At 49.1% G+C, this 6,000-nt stretch overlaps 1 pseudogene; it reads right to left on the bottom strand.

Moving 5' to 3' along the window:
- Nucleotides 1-495: 495 nt before the first annotated feature.
- Nucleotides 496-4,998, bottom strand: LOC130045478 (protein Daple-like; annotated as a pseudogene).
- Nucleotides 4,999-6,000: the final 1,002 nt, after the last annotated feature.

The raw sequence follows: 6,000 nt of genomic DNA, 5'->3' as shown, positions 1-6,000 counted from the left end.
GTTTGAGGGTGAGGGGCTCCCTGAGGGACACCGGCAGGCCTCCTCCTTGTGGATCTTCTGGGGCATTTGGTTCCTGCCCAAAGAGGGCATTTGGGAAATAAACATCTTCCCGACGGCGGCGCCCAATGGGAATATTTGGGGGTCCTTTCCCCAACCCCTCCGAGCGCTGTGGGCACTGCACAATGCGGACACCCATCAGAAGGGTGGAGACGGGGGGGGGGGGGGGCTGCCCTAGGCAGCAGCCCCCTCCAGTCGGGGGGAAGGGGGGAATCCAGTGTTAACAGCAGAGAGTGGGCGTGGGCAGAGGAAAGTGCTGGGACCCGGCAACAGGGCGCCCCCCCTCCCGAGGGGTTTCTGGTCCATCTGGGCGTGTTGGGGGGTCAGAGACCCGGGCACGGACTCCCCAGCCAGCTCCCTGCAGCACACACCGCCGCGGGGCGGGGCCCCGCACTTGGCACAGTGTTCTCATCAGCAGGACGGGGGTCCCGGGCCCCCTCATACGCAGCCGTACTCATACCACATGGTCTGGGGGGCCCCACCTGGCTCGGGGTACGAGGGGATGCTGCGGGCGCTGCTCCCGAGGCCCAGGTCCTCCGGTGGCACGGCCCGCGCAGGGCTCTGGGCCGGGAGCCCCTCGCTGGGGCCCCTGTCACCGTCCGCGCGCACCGGGGCCAGGGCAGCGACGTCCCCCGCGTGCGGGGGCGCCGGGGTCAGAGTCCTGGCAGCCCAGGGCGAGAGGGGCCGGAGGGCGGCGGTAAGGGCGGGGACCATGGCTGAGGGCGGCAGCGGGGCCAGGCGCTCCTCCTTGGGGGGAGCCAGAGAGAAGCGCCTCGTGTCCAGCGGTCGGCTGCGGGGGCTCTGGCACGCAACCCCCGCCTTCCCCTGGGGGTCCGCTCCAGGGCCAGGCTGTGGGCACCGGCTTCTCTGGGCTCCTCCGGCCTCGGAGGCTGCTCCGGTGGGCTGGTCTCAGGCCCCAGTGCCCGGAACAGGTCAGCCGAGGCCAGGCTGAAGGCCCCGTTTAGGGTCTTGCTCCGACCAGCTGTGGCCAGGGGCTGGCGGGTCGGCGGGGCCCGGGCCAGGGTCAAGCTCTGGAGATGTTGAGCCGGCCTGGACTGGGCAGAAGGGGCCACCTCGGGCTCCGGGGGCCAGAAGTTTGGCTTCAGGCACTGCCCCGGCTTCTGCGGTCTCCCCTCCGAGGGGCTGGCGGGGGGCCTTGGGAATGCGGGCCACCAGGCTGGTGGGCATCTTGGCCCCGTCCCTCCCTCCAGGGCGGTGGGCCCCGCTGGTCTCCTGCAGCCGGGCCATTATGAGCCTACAGGAAGCAGTCGCTGAGCAGGTCCTCCTGGCAGCTGGGGGTGTCCAGCGTCTTTACATTTTTCTTTTTGATTTTTTTTTGTTTGGTTGGTTGGTTTTTTGCCACACTGGGCAATGCTCAAGTCTCTGCATTCAGGAATCACTCTTGGTGTCCTCAGGGGACTGTATGGGGTGCTGGGTATTGGACCCGGATTGGCCGTGTGCAAGGCAAGCCTTCTAACTGGCTGTACTATTACTCTGCTCCCTCTATTTCTCTTTTTTTTTTTGAAATGGGATGCTTATATTCAAATGGATGCTTGTACTCAGCTGTTCCCTCCAGGGTACTCCTCTGGTTTCTCAGACTCTCAGCTGGAGAGCATTTTATCTCAGGCTGAATCGTACCTCAAATCTCACCCACATTTGATTTAGATGATGTTTAGATTGTATTTGGGGGCTTAGATTGAATGCTAGAAAATACTAAAAGAGTTGGGCTACTGAAGCTGGGCATAAGTGCTTTTTTCATGTGAAAAGAACAAGTTGTCTGAGTTACAGGTGGAAAAATATGGAATAATTTTTTGTTAGTTTATTGAGCCACACCCGACAGTGCTCAGGGATTACTCCTGGCTCTGTGCTCAGAGATCACTCCTGACAGAACTCAGGGAACCACTGGGGAATTGGGGATTGAATTCAGGTTGGCTGCATTCAAGGCAGGCACCCCACATGCTGTACTGTGTCTCCAGTCCTGGAATGAATTCTTATTTTGAAAATCTAATTCAGTGAGACTGAATTAGGAGATAAGCATCTTTGAAAAAGAGTTATAGTAAAATGAGGAAATTAGGGTAGATCTGAATCGATCCTGACTGTTGTTTTTGTGAGAGAAAATTCTCCCCTTGATATGCCCAAGCTGTGTCCCATTGCTTGCAGAGCAAGCTGAGGTTCATTGCTTGCAGAGCAAGCTGAGTTTCATTGCTTGCAGAGCAGAGAGAAGACAGGCACGCTGCCTTCTTCCCAGAAGGGCTCTTCAGAAAAAACCAACCCAGCCAATGCCTCATTTGAACTTCTAGTTCCAGAACTACAAGGGCATTAAAATCTATGATGTTTTAATCTTACGACGCCACAACAGACATGAACAGGGAATGCAAGTGCACTAGTGCAGGCACAGAGCAACTCTCTTAAAAGAGTAAAAACAGAGACCTAATTTCATGGAATTAAATAAGAGCCCATAGTGTGGGGTAACAGATGCCATCGCAACTCTATAGAGATTCTGCATGCCGAGAAGAGAATTTTTCCTTTTAAAGGGCCCGTAAAATGGGCCCTTCATATTTTTAAGTATGAAAAATACTGAACTTCAGAGGCTGGAGTGGATAAAGTGCATGCTTTGCACATACATGGCTACCAGAGGTTGGATCAGCCTTGTGTGATCTCTGACCAAGAGTAATCCCTGATCACTGTTGGGTATGGAGAAGGAAAGAAGGAAGGCAGGGAGGGGGGAAGTGGGAGGGAGGAAGAGAGAGGGAGGGAGTGGGAAGGGAGGGAGAGAGAGTAGGGAGAGGAAGGATGGGAGGGAGAGAGGGAGTGGGGAGGGAGGAAGGGAGGGAGACAGGAAGTGGGGAGGGAGGGAGAGAGGAGGGGGAGGGAGCCAGGGATGAAACTGAGCTAGACAAACATGTGCTATTAAGGACTGATGATGCTGCCTCTATTCTATAGGTCAATGAACTTGTAGTGACGCAGACATAAGAAACTGCAATTCTTCCAAATATTTATTTTCATATTGATTGAGTGATCACTGATTAAAGCCCCTGGATAGAGGTGAAGTGGGCTGGTCCTCAAGGGTGTGAAAAACTGGGATTGATGACAAGGATCTGATTTTTTATTTTAAAGAGAGTTCAAATGTCTCTTCATAAAACTATTTTTAGGTCAAGCTTTTCAATATAAAACAGAAACCACACACTGAATGAAGCCCACAGCAGCAGTGTTAACCAGCTGTCTGGCCAGTCCAATGTTCTAAAAATAATTGAATGAGCTGTTGGCAAGATTTTGATTTTGGCCAGCTTCCCAACCCTTCTTTAAGTTGGATAATATCCTTCCAAGATATTGATTCACATCTGAGCCATGAGTATGGTGGCGTTGGTACCAGTCAGGATGTTCTATATACCCATGTTAGAGAGGCCTGGAGCTTGCCAGAGTTATATTTACCAATTTTTCTTCCCTTTGACATTGACAGACATTTTCCTGAAATGACATGAGTTTAGATAGGAGAATTTTCTTGAGAGTAAGAAAAGGAAATAATCATTGACTCCTCAGCATGTTGGTTTTTTAAGGAGTTTGTGGAAGACAAAACTAGCGTAAAGGAGCTGAAGTGGGCTGAGAGAGAGCACAGCAGGCAGGGTGCTTGCATTACATGCAGCCAACCCAGGATCATTCCCTAGCACCATATATGGTCCCCTGGTCCTCTTGGGAATGAACCCTGAGTGCAGAGCCATAAATAAGTCCTGAGCATTGCCCATGTGACTCCAAAACAAACAAGGAAATGGAAGGATCAAGCAGATATGTTTTATTTTAGGAGTTATCAAATCAAGTTAAACAGCCAAGGAAGAGGTCAAATGTGCTTAGTTTCTCCATAAACACACTACAGGTGAGTTTGAAGGGCAGTCAGAGAGTTTCTAGAAGAGACTGGAAGGATTCAGTATTCCTAAACTTTGCCACAATTTCAACAGCACAAGCACTGAGGGTATTTTTGATATTTTTATTTGCTATATTGTTTCAAAATCTTTTATAAGCAAAACTTTCTCTATACTTTAATCCTTAAGGTAGAATTATAATGCAGATTTTACTAAAATGACAAAATTTACCAAAGCAGTATTCTGGGAAGGAACTCAATAAGAACTTAAAACACATTTAATCACATGCCCGTATTCCTAACTCCTTCTTTCTTTACTTCTTTATAATCACTCATCTATCCTTAAATACCTGTTCAGTGCCTATTTTCCTGGACCTTATACTATATTCCTAGCATACAAAACTGAACGTGACCAATGTTTGCACTCATAAGGACCACTCATCAGTTTGAGGCAGAAGAGGTAATAAAGATTAGAAAACAAAAGCATGGGCCAGAGAGAGTGCAGGATAAGGTATTGCCATGTGTGCACCTACCCTGGATTCATCCTCAGCACCCCATATGTTTTCCTGAACCCCTCCATGACTGACCCTGGGTAAAACCAGGAGTAAGCACCGAGCACTGCCAGGTGTGTCCCCAAAACCAAAGAAAAGAAATAGATAAGGCAAAAAAAGAAAGATAGAAAACAGAAATGTGCTACATTAGATATAATTATGAAACAGAGTGTGTTCCATTGAACTATATATTTTTTTTCCTTTGGGATAATTTAGGAGACCTAAACTGAGAGGAAATGGAAGTCCAGGCTCTACTGCAGCTGACACAGGGGCAGAGGGTGCAGCCATGATGAGGGTTTGGCAAAGCATTGACAGGAATCTCTCTGGGCAGCGGAAATCTGGTATGCTCTTCACTGGTGCTCGGAGATACCAGTTTGGTCTCTAGAAAATGTGTGTGAGTCCTTTGTTGACAAATCTGAGTTTAAGAAGTAAACTGAAGTAAAACCACAATCCTCATACACTTGCCAGTTTCTGCTGGGGAGGTTCCTGCAGAGCAGCTCTCGGGAGCTGCCACCCTCCAAGGAGCTCCTGCATCTGTGTACCCAATTTCTGCTGCTGGCACAAGAGTCGGTGCTCACCAGAATAGCCCCTCAGAGGCTCCAGCTCCACTCACCAGGTGAAAGAAAGCATAAACCAGGCAAACTTGGCCAAACTGCAGGGAAAAGTGCACAGTGGTGGCAAATGAAATACTTGCAGGAAGAAAAAAGCAGTTCATAGAATAACTATAAAGGATCATTAAAAAGTAACTTCATTTATCCATAAAGAAGTTTGGGAAAACGACATCTTTAATATTAAAGAGGTGAATATGTTCACAAACCAATGCACATGATCCACTGTAACATCACTTGCAAGCCTAGAAGTGAACATTTTTACTTACACATCATACAAAGCAGATATAAGAAGTACCATCCAGTATCCTAAAACAGCAGTGGCACAAAAAGAGAACTAGATTAATGAATGTGCCTTAAATTGTACTTAAACTATCTATGAATAGGAAAACTTTACTTGTTGGGAAGAAGAAATAGTCCAGTGGGTAGGGTGTTTGACTTGCAGGATGCCAACCCACATTTGATTCCCAGCACTGTATATGTCCTTGGAATACCGTCAGGAACGATCACTCAGCACAGAACCAGTAGTAAGTTTTGAGCACCTGGGGGTGTGGTCCAGAAAAAGAAAGGAAGGAAGGAAGGAAGGAAGGAAGGAAGGAAGGAAGGAAAGAAAGAAGGACGACCCATATTAGAGGAAGATGATGATGAAATTCCAGATGTTTGTTTTGTTTTGTTTCTGAACAATGCTCAGCGGTATTTAGGCTCTGTGCTCAGGGTTTACTGCCAGGAATCCTCGTGCAAGACCATTTCTATGCAAGGCAAGTACCTTTCCTAAATTCCAGATCTTGTACAAGTGTTTGTTGTTGCTTAGTTTTGGTTTTGGACCACACTGGCGTGCTCAGGGCTTACTCCTGGCGGGGCTCAGGGAACCACATGGAGTGCTGGGAGCTGAACCTGGGTTGGCTGTGTGGAAGGCAAGTAAATCTTG

The sequence above is a fragment of the Sorex fumeus genome, unplaced genomic scaffold, assembly GCF_029834395.1.
Source record: "Sorex fumeus unplaced genomic scaffold, SorFum_2.1 ptg000128l, whole genome shotgun sequence".
Taxonomy (NCBI): domain Eukaryota; kingdom Metazoa; phylum Chordata; class Mammalia; order Eulipotyphla; family Soricidae; genus Sorex; species Sorex fumeus.
Note: the sequence above shows the minus strand (reverse complement) of the source record. Positions and strands in the feature narration are given on the sequence as shown.